Genomic DNA, 14,285 nt, shown 5'->3' with positions numbered 1-14,285 from the left:
TGCTCGGCTCTGCGCTGATTGGTTGTGCCGCCCCAAAGGGCATAAGCGATCTGCGTGTGTGTGGCGAAGCGGGAAGGGGTTGGGAGAAATATTGCCTGGAGGCAATAGGTAGGCACTGGGAGTGTATGCAAGGTGGGCTAGAGGATATCGGGGGTCACCGGCATGTAGTGGGACCACTGCAATAGGGAAACGGGAGTGACTGGGATTTACTGGGAGCCGCTGGGAATGTGGGTGGGGATACTGGGAGGTGCTGGGATGGTGAAGGGTGGTTAATGGGAGGTAGCTGGGAGTCAGCAGGAGGCTCTAGCTCCATGCGTTGGCTGCCCTGTCTATTCCCTTCTTCAAATCAGATTTTCAAAGCTATGTACCATGGGTGTGGGTTTTCTGTACTGACCTTGTCAGCACACTGCCCACCTTTTAGTGTCTGCCAGGTGGGGTAATTTCCTTCTTGTCGAGAACTTCCTCCTGATGGAGTAACTGGCAGCTTCTGGAGAGCTGCTGTGATCAACAACTGGACCTAATATTTTCTGTGATTCTTCTTTTAATGGAGGAGACAAGTGACTGCACTGGTTCAAATGGGTGACCCAGCATGCTGCTGTTTGAGATTGGGCTACCCCGATTTAGGAATGCACGTCAGGGCTTGCACCCACCCCTATATATATATGTCCACTTGATTTAAAAGGGGATTATAAACAGGAGGGAAATCAACTTTTTATTTGGGTAGGCAGTGATAGGACAAGGGGTTTTAAGCTCAAGGAGGGAAGGTTTAGATTAGACATCTGGGGGAAGTTCTTTACACGGAGAGTGGTGAGGTGCTGAATCAGGCTGCCCAGAGAGGTTGTGGATGCACTGTCCCTGGAGGTGTTCAAGACCTAGTTGAATAGGGCTCTGGGCAACCTACCTAGTACCAGATTTGGAGGTTGGTTGCCCTGCCTGTAACTTGGGGGTTGGAACTTGGTGATCGTTGGTGTCCCTTTGAACCCAAGCCATTCTATGACTCTATAATTCTGTGACCTGCTAATTGTACTTTCAGTGGTGCTTTTTTTCCTTTTGATCCTAGTGCTGTGAATTTCCCAGTGGTTGTTGAGGCTAAGGTAATCATAAATACAGGTTTTAGCATTATTTCTAGGAACAGAAAATGCCCAATAGCTGATCACATCACAACAAAAGTTAATATGCTGATATTGAAGAGTGGCAGTTTTGTTCCCTTCACTGCTTAACTAATTTTGCTCTGAAGTACAGAGCAAAGGATGTGTGAACTGTTTTGGAGCTGTGTGCCTGCTTGCATACTGTGGCAGTGAGCACTGCAGAGAACTTTATAATGTGCAGCAGCTCACGACACAGAAGATAACTGTGAACTTCCTGTCTGTTTCCTTCCTAGACGACACCAGGCCTTCCCATAAGCTCCATGAAAATGATGAGAATGACTTCCAAGGCTGTGAGTTGTGGCTGATGAGAGAAGCTAAGAGCAATCTCAAAACTAATTGGTAAACTAATACAAGCCTTCAGATTTATATATTTTTTTCTAACTAATATGTCTGACCCTTAGTTGTTTTAGTGGACCAATGTTTTTATGTTGCACTGCGCAAGGTAGAGAATCCTTAGGATTTGGTACGCTTACATTGATGCTGCTCTCAAACAGACTGTTTTTGCTTTATATTATGGGCAATGACTTTCTTATGATTTGCTCATGTCAAATGACATTAATGCTTAGACTTAATCACAGTGATGAATATAAATGATTTATTATGAGGGCTGCATTTCTGAATAATAAAAAGTTTGCTGTCTACAGTAAAGTTTCTGAAGTTATGGTTCCCATCCTACTAGGAAAGTCTGAACCTTTCTGTTGTAATATGGGAGGTGTATACGATGTGTATCTCTGCAGGAGTGCTTCCCTTTGTTTTGCTGACTGTTTTTGTCAGTGTCAGTCTTGGGCTCTGGGGAGCACATGGATGCTTGAGAAATTGAACTTGGAGAGGGTGTGGGGTGTAAGATGTGTACTTGAGAGGAGTTTTTGCCTTGCAGTGCTTTTAGAGTTGAATGTAAGTTCTACGTATGAAGTATTTAAATAATATCTTGTTTCCCTGTTGTTATTGACATTCCCTATGACCATGTCTTGAAGAGAAATAGTGGAGAAAAACATTTCTAACAAGCTGTAGAGCCATTGTTAATATGTAATATGTAACAAGGCTAACTGTTGTAGAGAGCTCTCACAGCATGAGTGTTCTTTTCAGCAAGACTACAGGCAGCAGTGGGCTTAAGAATGAGAGAAACAAGCGTCTGTCTTGAACTTTCATACAGAATATTTTTCCTGGAGGGCTGATAAAACCAATCAGAGCTATTTCCTTTGGCAAACTGAAACTGAAGAGTTCAGTAATAGTTGTGAAAGATTTATTTATGTATATGTGTGATTACATTATGTTTCAACACATACTGATTTCTTGAAATGGATTTTACTTTTTGCTTTATAGATAAGGAATGAATGGGCATTTCACAGGAAATGGATCAAGATATGTCTCTTTCTTTTTTTCTTCTCAAAAGTGAAAGTTTCTTTGTTATCACATGTGATTTGCTTGTCTGATTTTTCTCTAGAACAGAGACCTTAATCCTGTGAGTTCTGGTCCTGCCCATGGCAGGCTTTGAAGCAAGATGATCTTTGAGGTCCTTTTCAACCCAGGCCGTTCTATTATTTGCTTACTGACCTCTTGTGGTAGTTGCAGGCATGAAAAACTAACAGGATCAGACCCTTAGATATTTTTTTTATCTGAAATTTGTATTTGAACCCTGTACGCCAGTGTGTGCTAACTATATATGGCATTTGAATTGAAGCTGCAGTTGAATCATACAAATTCATCTTGTTATTGGCTGGAAAATAGCTTATTTTATAAGTCAAAGATCTAAAATTCCTTACAATTCTCAAGTGAAGTTCCAGTGGATATAAGGGCCCTAAATTATTGATACACAGCTCCAGATTTTTATTACATTTTCTGATTTACCTTTTCCATAAGGTAGGAGCTTTGCATTTTACCTGTGCAAAAGTCAATACCTCATTTAGAACATGAGTTGGAGAGAGGGGCTGTTTCACCTGAGGTAATGCTAGGCTATCACTGTTTGCTTCCTCACATGCCTCTCTTTGGAAGCTTTCTTCTGTTTGAGTTATGTCATGCTGAAGTGTAACCTTAAGTGCGAGTTCAATATTCATTTCTTTGTTGCTGCTTTGAGGCTCAGAAGCAATTGCAGTAGGAGAGTTAAAGAAAGAAGATAAAGTAAATTAAAAGTTAAGCTGAGAAAGCTGCTGATTCTACTTTTTTTCCCCATGCACAACTTAGCAGAAACTGGATCCCTGCTGCTTCAGATTAGTCAGTCAGTGGCTATTAGAAAAGTTCTTTTAGTTGTTGTACTCAGTTTTGTCATTTGTCCTTGACAACTTCTGTAGTTATTTCATTCAGTGATTAGTTTTAGCAGAATAATACAGAAAATTGAGTACTATGGTTAACTGTGACATGACGTAGGAGGGGAGAAAAAAAACAATGGCTACAAAAAAGCTTGAGTGTAATGAGCAGCCATTTGTCAAAAATCCTCACAGTTTGGTATTTTTGGAGCAAAGTGAGGGTTGGAGGTACAGAAGGACAGGAGAAACTGATGATTTGCCCACAGTAGCGGCAAAAACTGGAGCCCTTCACAATACTTGAAATGCTTCAATTTGGCTGTAAACGTCAAAAAATATGCTACTTTGTAAGTAAGTGGAAGGTAAACAGCATTTTTTAAACATGTACCAAAATACCAACATCCTATCAGAACCCTGACATTTCTGAAACACCAAATGGCTATGGAAACCCATCATTGCACTGAATTGCCTTTTTTCCTTTGAACAGTAATTTGGAAACAGCTACTTTTCCCTTTCTGAGCACAGCCTGTGATGCAACGAATATCACACTGGAGTAGGCACGTGTACCTGGTCTATCAGAGCGCTTATTTCCAAATATCTGTTATTATGGTCACTAGGGTTTAGCAGGTGTTGACTGCCACACTTAAGAGTTTTGCCTTTCTGGTGCCCAGCTGTATGGGAACTGCTGAATCCTGACCTGAACCTCTGATCACCTGAGGCAAGCAATGAATCAGCCCTGGGAGCACAGGTGAAGACAGTTCTCCTCTGCTGCTGGAAGGGGTGGCTCCACCTCTCCTAGACCCCATGTAAGTGCTGACTAGCAGTAGGGAAGGATCTCTTTCTGGAGATCACGCCTTTTGGAGTTTTCCAGTGAGCCTAGGACAAGTTAGTCCCGTATCTGTTCTTTTAGGTGTAATAACCTACATAGCCAAACTTTCTCATGTATTACTTAATTATAGCGCTGTGTATCCATAGATTATACACCAGTGTAGAGATTCTACCTGTGAGAGCAGTGGGAATGTTTTGCTGGTTGTAAGTGAGCAGGAAGAGGAAAAACGTGGCTTTCTTAGCATATACCATTTCTGCTAGCAGGAAAACGTGTTAACCCTTCTTTGAGAATGGAATGTTGTCTGAAAGGAGGTGAGCAATGATTTTATTTAATAGAGTTTAGGGAAGAGTCAAACTTGCAGCTGGATAAAATCTGCTTTGTCAGTTGAGGGAAGAACATTCTGGTTACTTACTGGTGTTTCTGCTAGGAGGACTGTAGTTGTCTGATAGGAGTGGTGTAAACAAGTAGTGTGGTTGCTTTAAGATGGGGGACAAAACTTGTAATCAGGTTTTTCTTACACTGGTGAGATGTTTTTCAGCTCATTATGAATAATATGACCTATGAATAATAGATACGATTACTTAGTAAAGTAACACACAAGCATTCAGTAGTAGGAATGCTATTCCTACATTTCTCTGGTGCTTTGCAGGGCATTTCAGCACGCTGTTTGCCTTGGCCAATATTCTTCTCACCTCAGAAGAGATTCTTTTCATTGTCACTTCCTGTAACCTCTGTGCCAATGTCAGACAGCCTGCTGGGGGCACCAGTTCTGTGTCAGGGATCGCTCTCTGTCTATCAGAGAGGGGCTGGGACTTGCTGTTTAGATGGGCGAAGGGGCAGCAGGAGGGAGCAGCGGCTGGAAGGCTGTTGATTGCTGGTTGCCTAGTTTTGCACAAAGTGAGGCTGTTGGCAAGGTGGCTTAAGCTGTAGCATTTAAAAGTGCCAACTTCCTTTATTTACTACTGTGTGTTTTCTTGGTGTGCCACAATGCTGTGTATATAGGTGTACAAGAGGCAATTTTCTCAATTCTGCAGCTTGTCATGCTTGAAAACGTAGCAACAAATAGCACCTTCTGTTAAGTTTCCTTAGAGAAGTGGTTGTATTTCCACATAAGAAATGAATAAGAGGGCATGTAAAATGAATTAAAGTGTATTGCAACTGTGGACAATTGGGAAGGAAAATTGGGAAAGTTGCACCCAGGCAGTAGAACAGGTATAGAGGCTGGAGTGAGAAAATTCTGTCATCCTCCTGCATCATGGGCTTTACTTGTTGCAGATATAAATGTAAAAAGTGTGACGAGAGAGATCTGTACTCTGCAGTATTACACTCAAAATATGAACTTATGGGAAATTCCTGAAGTGCAGTGTTAATGGAACAAGCCACTGCATTAGCATCACTGGATGCCTGTGACGATTTGCTGTCACTTCTGTGCCAGCCCACCCCTGTTGCTGCCTGCACTCCCAGCCAGCAGCTGATGTGCTCAGGTGATCTCTTGCCTGCTCCTGGGAGCTGAGGGCATTCGCAGTGACCTGGTCACTTCCCTGGCTGGGTTAGGTTTCCCTGGCCAGCTGGGATTTGGCCAGGCTTCTGGGTAGTCATTGATATAGCAACATGAAGTGATGCTGAGGAACTATCAGATGTTAAAATTTCTGTTATAATCAGAGAGTTCAAACGCACAGCTGTGCAAAGAGGGAGCTGATGGTGCTCCTTCCTTCAATGGTGAAAGAAATGCCAGGCAAGGGCAGAGTGGCTAAAATAAAAACTGCATGCATGGTTGGTTGTTCTTTGTGTGCAGGAGTGACTGCCATGTCCTGTGCTAGCAGGAGTACTGGGAAGGTGCAGTGCTGAGTGGTGTGGTTGTGGTACTTTTGATGTTGGCATTACCACATGCACCTAACAGGGACCCTCAAATTTAGGGGTAAGAGGAAGGAATGATCTTGTTAGTGGTTACAATGCTCAGGCACTGAATGGTAAAATCCTGTTGGTGTTGATCACAGTTGCAGACACCTCAGACAAGTGAAGGTTTGTAGCTGTTAGCTGAACAGGGAGGATTGTGATTGCAAACTTTTCACTGTTGGAATACTCATTTTCTTCAGAGAACACGTGCAGTGAACAGAGCTCTGTTGTACTGGGGAGCTGGGGCACCTATCGTGCGTGGATTTGCAACTTGCACAGCACTGGGGACTTCAGGGGAATTTCACAGAGCTTTAGCTTTGAGCAGTTTGATACCAGTGGAAAAGAAGGAAAGGTGAGGAATTGGCTTGCCTTAAGCTGTGCTGTGTTTCAGGCACATGGTGTCAGGTTGCTGTCACTTTTTTCCTTCAGAGCCCTGGCAGCAGACTTCTCTGCTGCACCCGAATGCAATCCCTGTGTGTTTTATATCCCTCTGTTTCTCTTGCCTCTTGTGAAACCCTATGGCTTGTCTTGTGGGAATTTCCAGTAAGACAGCGAGTGGGAGAGAAAGGAACACCACTGATTGTCCTATTGTGCAAATTCAGCATGAAATGGGCAGTGTGGAAATGGCTAACAGGGCTGTGAAGGCAGATCTTAAATGCTGTTCTTAAGCACCTTGGTCTGAGGAAGCAGTGGCACCAGGGAGAGAGGAGAGCAAGGGAACTGAATGTGGGGAGTTTGATCTGATTTTGCTGTCCTGGAGCTCTTGCAGCACAGAGCCAGTGTCTGGAAGTTTTTCTCAGTTAGCTTCTGGGAAACTGAGATACCTGGAACTGTTAGGCCTTGACTGGGGATCCACCTGTGGAAAGAGCAGATCATTGGAGCAGGGGAAGTAGCACACAGCCTTTCAGAAGTTCCTCCGTACTTGGTGTAAGATCCATTTTGTTTGCTGGCCCAGAATAACAGCAGTGCTAAAATAAAAGCAGATGAAAGAAAGCCTTACAGATAGCACTAAATGTTAATGTGACAATAAAGAATGAATCGACTACCATTAAACAGGCAGTGATTTCTTTGCAGAATTAGCAGATGTAATTCGGAGGGGCTGTGTATGTATTGCATTTTTGTGTCCTGTCTTTCAGATTTTAAAGATGGGGATAATGCAAGCTGTGGCCCTGCTTGCAGAGATTAACTTGCGGCCTTTTGGAAGGTTTTGTGCTGAGCAAATCAGCCTGAGAGGGGAACTGATGAGGGATGAAGAAATAGGTGGGAACAGGATTGGGGGTGTCCCAGCAGTGGGTTTCTACCTCAGCAGAACTGTTCTCATTGATTTATTTTAATTTCCACAAATCTTGCATTAATTAGAGAAATGAGGAGCCTGTGTAGGAAGGAAAGTGCCACATTTTATGGTGCTCTGAACTGCAGTTAACAGTACCTGGAATGCTTCCTTTTGGATGGGGAGACATTTAGTAAGATTTTTTGTTTTTTCAAATCAGAATGCTTCATAATATACTTCCTTTTCACTGATCTTTCATAGTACTTCATGAAAAATTATCTTAGAATTATAAATTAATATTATTGCTAAAAGGAATATGTAATCACCTTGCAGTTTTATCTGCACATAGAATTTTCTGAACATCTATGTACATGTTTCTTTTTTACACAGATGGAGCTGCATGGAACATAGATTTGGATGCATCTTTAGTCAGGTGCAGGGACATGTAATGCTCCTCTTAGGTGTCGTGCTGACAGGAGCAACAGAAAGCAGTAGACAGGTAACTTTTTAAAGGATTGCATGCTTTTTATTTTCTGTATTTTTTTTTTATTTTTCATTCATAGTCATAGAACCATTAACTGGACAAAATCAGTATTTGCCACCTGGACTTTCTGTGAGCAACTTTGTCCACGTGCCTACCTCGAGCATTCCCGCCACAGGCAGCTTAGTACTATCCCAAATTCAGGCATTGAAAATCGGTATGAAGCATCTGTAAGACCCCTGCAGAATAATGGTGAGAGTTACCCAGGCACCCTCCTTTGGAAAGCTGAAGTGACTGTAAGCTCTTAAGCTGTGCCATAACTCCTCCCATTGTGCTGACTCAGCTCTCCCTGTCTTTTGTGTGGAGGAGCTGGACTTGCATTCCTTCCTGTTTTCTTGCCTATCTGCTGCCTGCTTTGCATGTGGCCCAATGAGCCTTTTATTCCTCACACCCAGATTTGCATGTGTAGATAAGGGCACCTCTTTATGTATGTTTATTTTCTGCTTGTGGTGTCAGGCTGAGTGACAGCTCACAACTGAGCTTGTGGTTAGCGAGACACAATAGCTGGAGATGCAGTTCTGTGTGTCACTAAAACATGAGCTTCATTGCTGCCATGAGCAAAGAAACAGTTTGTGTCTTTTATTTCTGTGTTTGGCTGAGCAGTTAGAGCAGGGTAAGGAGGCTGATTTGGACATGCTGCTTTCAAAATACAGTGCTGTATGTGTAGCAGTGCTTCTTGTGTGAAAAATTCTGTAACTGTGAGATATAAATTGATTCTTTGGAATCTGTTTAGTTGACTTGTGCTGGTTTCTTTCTCCTACTGAATCCTTCCAGCACACTTCTGTGCATAGCTGTGGCTTTTGCTTCCTCCTTTCACAGCATCACGGCCCATTCCAGTGCTTGACCACTCTTTCAGAAGAGTAGTATTTCTCAAAGTCCAGCCTAAATCTCCTCCTTTCTTTGTTGTGTTTCACACTTTGCAAGCTGTGAATTGCCAGGGAACAGTTCAATGTGCTCTGGAGTTTAGGGGCACAAACTCCCAACAAACACCATGTGGTTTCAAACCTCAAGTTCAGAAAGATGAGAGATTTGCAGTGCTCTGCCTGGTGCAGGAATGATGTGCTCTGCAAGGCGCTTTCCAGGAAGGCCTCAGATTTCTGCTCAAACTCTTCTACATCAAAACCAACCCAACACCTTCTGCTTGTTGTACCTGGAGGTATCGGTTGCAGGAGTTGCTGCATTTTGTGTAATAACATTTAGTCAGCAGTGTAATGTTAATGGGTTCCTATGCTTTCAGTCATTTAAAATATCCTTGCAAATGCTTCTACTGAGGGAAATGTTTCATGTTGTTTTTTGGAAAATGAAACAGTTGACTTGTGTACCTCAAGGCCGTTTTCATTTTTTCCTGGACACAGTGCAGTTCTTGCTTGCCCCCTTGCCCTGTGCTCCTGCTGTGGGGTGGCTCAGCACCATGCAGTCCTTCGCTCACACCACCCTTCCCAGTGGGATGGAGGAGAGAATCGGGAGCAAAAATACAGGACTCATGAGTTGAGATAAAGCCATTTACTACGATAGTGAAAATAATAGTAGTTATGACTATATTTATGTAGCGTGTTTGTGTCTGTATGACAAGTGATGCACCAGGAATTGCTCACCATCCCCAAACGATGCCTAGCTAGCCCCCAGGTAGTGGAAAAGCATGAGATGGACTCCCACCTCCTTCGAAACTCTTTCCACTTCATGTCATGTGGTATGGAATATCCTTTGGCCAGATTGAGTCAGCCATCCTTATTCTATTCCTTGTGCCCTTCACTGACCGTGGCCTTGGCTCTGTGTCTAGCTCTAATTTATAGGAGGAAGAGGAGGTTCTTTGGTATATGTATACCTGACATGAGAGAGATTAAGAAACACCAGTCCAAATACTGGTTTGACCAGTTTATTACAAATCTTAAATAGGGAGACAGGGAAAGGGAGGCCAGTGATTATTATGAATGAGGGTGATGGGGAAGGGAAAGTGGGTGATAGGAAAGGTAGAAAAGAAGCAAGAACTGCTTAAAGCAGGAATAGTCACCACCAAGATCCAGCAGCATCCTGTTGCATGCTGTTCTGATGGTCCAAGGCAAAAGTGCAGGGGAGAGCAGCAGCAGCATGGCTGGCCTTAGGCAGCAAGCCGGTACAGCAACAGAGCAAGTCCAGGAGGAAGGAGCAGGTCTCAGGTAGCAGGCTCAGGAAAGTCCATTAGCTTGTGAGCCTTCTGATGTCAGACACCTTTCCTCAAGGTTGTTCGTCCCTTTTTCATTTTCCTTCTGCTACCCGCATGGCATTCCTGGGCATTCGGGTAAGAGCTGTGTGCAGTACCTCTGAGATGGCATCTTCCTTGAGATAAGCCTACATAGAAGACTGCTTCCCACTCATTAAGCTGTGGCTGATCTCTCTCTCTTTCTCTCTCTCATTGCCCCTGGCCTGCAAATGTTCACCCAAAAGACTTTGCCAGCTTTGCCTGGGGCTTGCCTGGATGTGTCCTGTGTCCCTCAGACAAAGGACTTCTCCGCCTTTGCCCAGGACATGTCCATCTGTGTTCCTTAGCAAGCTTTGAGACAATGCTGCAAAAAACTAATCTCTTGCACCACCTTGTGACTCAAAGGTTAAAATGGGACAGTGGTGATCCACCATGATCACAGAATCATAGTATCACAGAACTGTAGGGGTTGGAAGGGACCTCCAGAGATCGAGTCCAACCCCCTGCTAAAGCAGTTCCCTACACCAGTTCGCACAGGTCGGCATCCAGGCAGGTCTTGAACATCTCCAGAGAAGGAGACTCCACCACCTCCCTGGGCAGCCTGTTCCAGTGCTCCGTCACCTCGCTGTAAAGAAGTTCTTATGCACATTCATGTGGAACTTCCTATGCTGCAGTTTCCGGCCGTTTCCCCTTGTCCTGTCTCCACTCACCACTGAAAAGAGTCTGGCCTTGCCATTCTGCCCCCCACACCTTAGATATTTATAGACCTGGATCAGGTCCCCACTCAGTCTTCTTAAGGCTGAACAGACCCAGTTCACTCAGCCTTTCTTCACAGGGGAGATGCTCCAGGCCCCTCACCATCTTTGTGCCCCTCTGCTGGACCCTTTCCAAGAGATCCCTGTCTTTTTTGTACTGGGGAGCCCAGAACTGGACGCAGTGCTCCAGATGAGGTCTTACCAGGGCAGAGTAGAGGGGGAGGATCACTTCCCTTGACCTGCTGGCCGCGCTCTTTTTAATGCACCCCAGGATGCCATTGGCCTTTTTGGCCATGAGGACACACTGCTGGCACATGGCCAGCCTGTTGTCCACCAGGATGCCCAGGTCCCTCTCTGCAGAGCTCCTCTCCAGCAGTTCATCCCCCAGCCTGTACTGATGCATGCAATTATTCCTCTCTAGATGTAAGACTACACTCGCTTCTGTTAAACCTCATCTGGTTTCTTACTGCCCAGCTCTCCAGCCTGTCCAGCTCTCGCTGAATGGCAGCACAGCCTTCAGGCGTGTCAGCCAATCCTCCCAGCTTCGTATCATACGCAAAGTTGCTGAGGGTGGCCACCATCCCCTCATCAAGGTCGTTGATGAAGATGTTGAACAAGACCGGACCCAGCACTGGCCCCTGACAAACATCGCTGGTTACAGGCCTCCAACCAGACTCTGTACCGCCAATAACAACCCTCTGCGCTCTGCCAGTCAGCCAGTTTTCAACCCACCTCACTGTCCACTCATCTATCCCACACTTCCTCAGCTTTGTTATAAGGATGTCGTGGGAGACAGTATCAAAAGCCTTGCTGAAATCAAGGTAGACTACATCCACTGCTCTTGCCCCATCCACCCAGCATGTGACAGCATCACAGAAGGACACCAGGTTGGTTGAGCACGACCTCCCCCTGGTGAATCCATGCTGACTGCTCCTGATAACCTCCTTTTCTCCCAGTTGTCTGGAGATGACATCCAGCACAAGCTGTTCCATCACCTTTCCAGGGACAGAGGTGAGGCTGACTGGCCTATAATTACCCAGGTCTTCCTTCTTGCCCTTTTTGAAGACCGGAGTGACATTGGCTATCCTCCAGTCTTCATGGACCTCCCCTATCCTCCAAGACCTCTCAAAGATGATGGAGAGAGGTTCGGCAATGACCTCCACCAGCTCCCTCAGCACATGTGGAGCTCCAGACAAACAAAAGAGACGGTAAAATGCCTGTTGCTTTGCTCCAAGCTCAGATCTACCAGAGCTTGATGGAAGGGTTATTCTTGGAGGGAGAGCAGGAGCTTCTAAGGCCACTGTGGAAACAGCAGCAGAGAGCTTTTGTTTCACTGCTGCTGACCCCTCTTCTGCACACACATAGCATTATGAAGCTATTTGTAATAGTTTTCGTGTAAGACTTCCATATGTGTTGTATTGTGACTAGCTTCCCCTCTGGTGTTTTTTATCTCTACAAGAGGGATGGCCAATAAGATATCCTCTCCAGGGGACTCCTGTAATCACTGTCTTAGCTGCTAGCTTACTGGACGTGGGCTGCTTTTTCTCAGACAGTGAGAGGACCACAGGAACTAGCAGCATTTCTAAGCTAGTCCTGCCTGTAAATGTTATCAATAAAGTCTTGGCTAGCACGGACAGCTCTTTTTGGCAAAATTGTATGGGAACAGGGTATGTAAATTAATAAGCATAAGTGAATTTCAAAGGAATTTTGTCATAAGGGCAGTTACACCATAAGATAAAGCCAATAGATCTCCCTGTGTATACTGTTCTCTCTTTGTCTCATGGTAAGCATTGGACTGGCTGCTGGAAGAGAGACAATCACTCAGTTTGATTTGCATCTTTATTCAGAAATAGTTTCTATCTGATGACTCTGCTCCTCAATTCCCTGAGACTTAGCATGTCTTGGAGCAAGTTGATGTGGCTGTTTTGCTGTGTGCGTTATTCCATGTCTGGCTTAGCCCCGCTCACTGACCAGCTCTTTCTCCCTCTTCTCCCCACCCTCTGCCTGCTCCCTTGGTGCAGCTTTTGCTTCTGGAAGAACAGGATGAAATGATGAGTAATGGCTGTAGATTCAAGGAACTTGTCTACCTTGTTCAGACCAGGTAAATGCCTTGTTTTCTCCCCCAGCATCGTTTCACAGCCCGTGTCGCACTGTGTTTAGTAACAGAGCCTCATAAAACTTTGGTGTGATAATTCTGTGTCATGTGTGGGATTTTTCCTCTTCCCTTCTATCTCAGGCCTCAGAAGGATGCTGTCTGCCCCAGTCTGTGCAGAGCTCCACAATATGAGCCAGGGGCACAAGCATGCGTGTGTGTGCCTGACAACTGCATGGAGCATGCATGAGCGCAGCAGGGATTCAAGCAGAGGAAATCCATGTGCAGGACTGCAGTCAGTGCTGGTGGTGAGGCTGCTGGGAGCAGAGCTGGGGGCAGATCCACCCCCAGCACTGACACCTCTCACTGCCCTGCTACTGTGGTATCACAGTGCTCTGGGCAAATGAATCTGCTGCTTCGTACTATAGACTCCCCATCTGCTAGTACAGGGATAGTGACTTGATAAAATGCTGCATAATAGGTTACCATGTTTTAATAGTCTGAATGAAATCATTATTTGTGGGAGACGGATTGCATTGGCAAATTCCATTGAGAATTGATTCCTGTGTTTGGCATTTTCCTGGTCTCAGCAAAGCAATTCTTTTCATGATACATCTCAGCACTTCTGAGCATCTATCTTAGCAATTCATACTGAGTATTAATGGGAAATCACTGTGAAGTGTCCCTCTCTTTAAATCTCTTTGCATGGTTCTGCTGACCTTTCTTGGGTGCTAAAAAAAAAAGTGCATACAGAATAGACATGCATTTGCAACCTGCATTGAATTGTGTGTGGTAGAGAGCGCTTGTTGCCACATTGTGCTGGTGCAGTGTCATTGCTGCATGCAGAGACAGGTTGTGAATTTGTAGAGAACTTGCTTTTGTGCACTAACTGTGCACAGTGATTCAAAGGGAGCGGAGGAGCTGTGTTTTGAAGCTGGTACTTGGCACAAGCTGAACTACAACAGTGCAGTTATTGTGTGGAAACATGAAATAATTTCCTGTTGCCAGGACTTGTGGTGCAGGAACACACATGGGCATGTGTGTGGATATAGTAGTGCTCTTGGGAGAGGGAGGAGAGGATGAAAGTGAACATCTCACATCTCTTAAAATGGCACATGCTTGGGCGCAACTTGGAGCCTCTGGATCTCCTGGGCAGCAGCTCCATAAAGTCTGTCTGCAGTGCTGCATCTTCCTTGTTCATGGCACAGACCTCACCATGCTGTCCCCAGATAAATTATCTTTCTGCATTATATTCTGAGAGATGTCCCCGCAAAGAATCTGAGGGGCTGACGGCAGTGTCAGACCTACCATAGCACAGCTGGGTGTGCTCCGGCC

The 14,285-nt window shown here is 44.9% G+C and overlaps 1 long non-coding RNA gene across 1 annotated transcript; it reads left to right on the top strand.

Moving 5' to 3' along the window:
- The first annotated feature begins 12 nt into the window (after positions 1-12).
- Positions 13-9,018, top strand: LOC125691814 (uncharacterized). The gene is made up of 3 exons (XR_007376271.1): positions 13-108; positions 1,382-1,487; positions 7,774-9,018. It is a non-coding gene; the product is annotated as an uncharacterized LOC125691814 (long non-coding RNA).
- The last annotated feature ends 5,267 nt before the right edge of the window (positions 9,019-14,285 follow it).

This window comes from Lagopus muta, chromosome 4 (assembly GCF_023343835.1).
Source record: "Lagopus muta isolate bLagMut1 chromosome 4, bLagMut1 primary, whole genome shotgun sequence".
In the NCBI taxonomy this organism is placed as follows: Eukaryota; Metazoa; Chordata; class Aves; order Galliformes; family Phasianidae; genus Lagopus; species Lagopus muta.
Note: the sequence above shows the minus strand (reverse complement) of the source record. Positions and strands in the feature narration are given on the sequence as shown.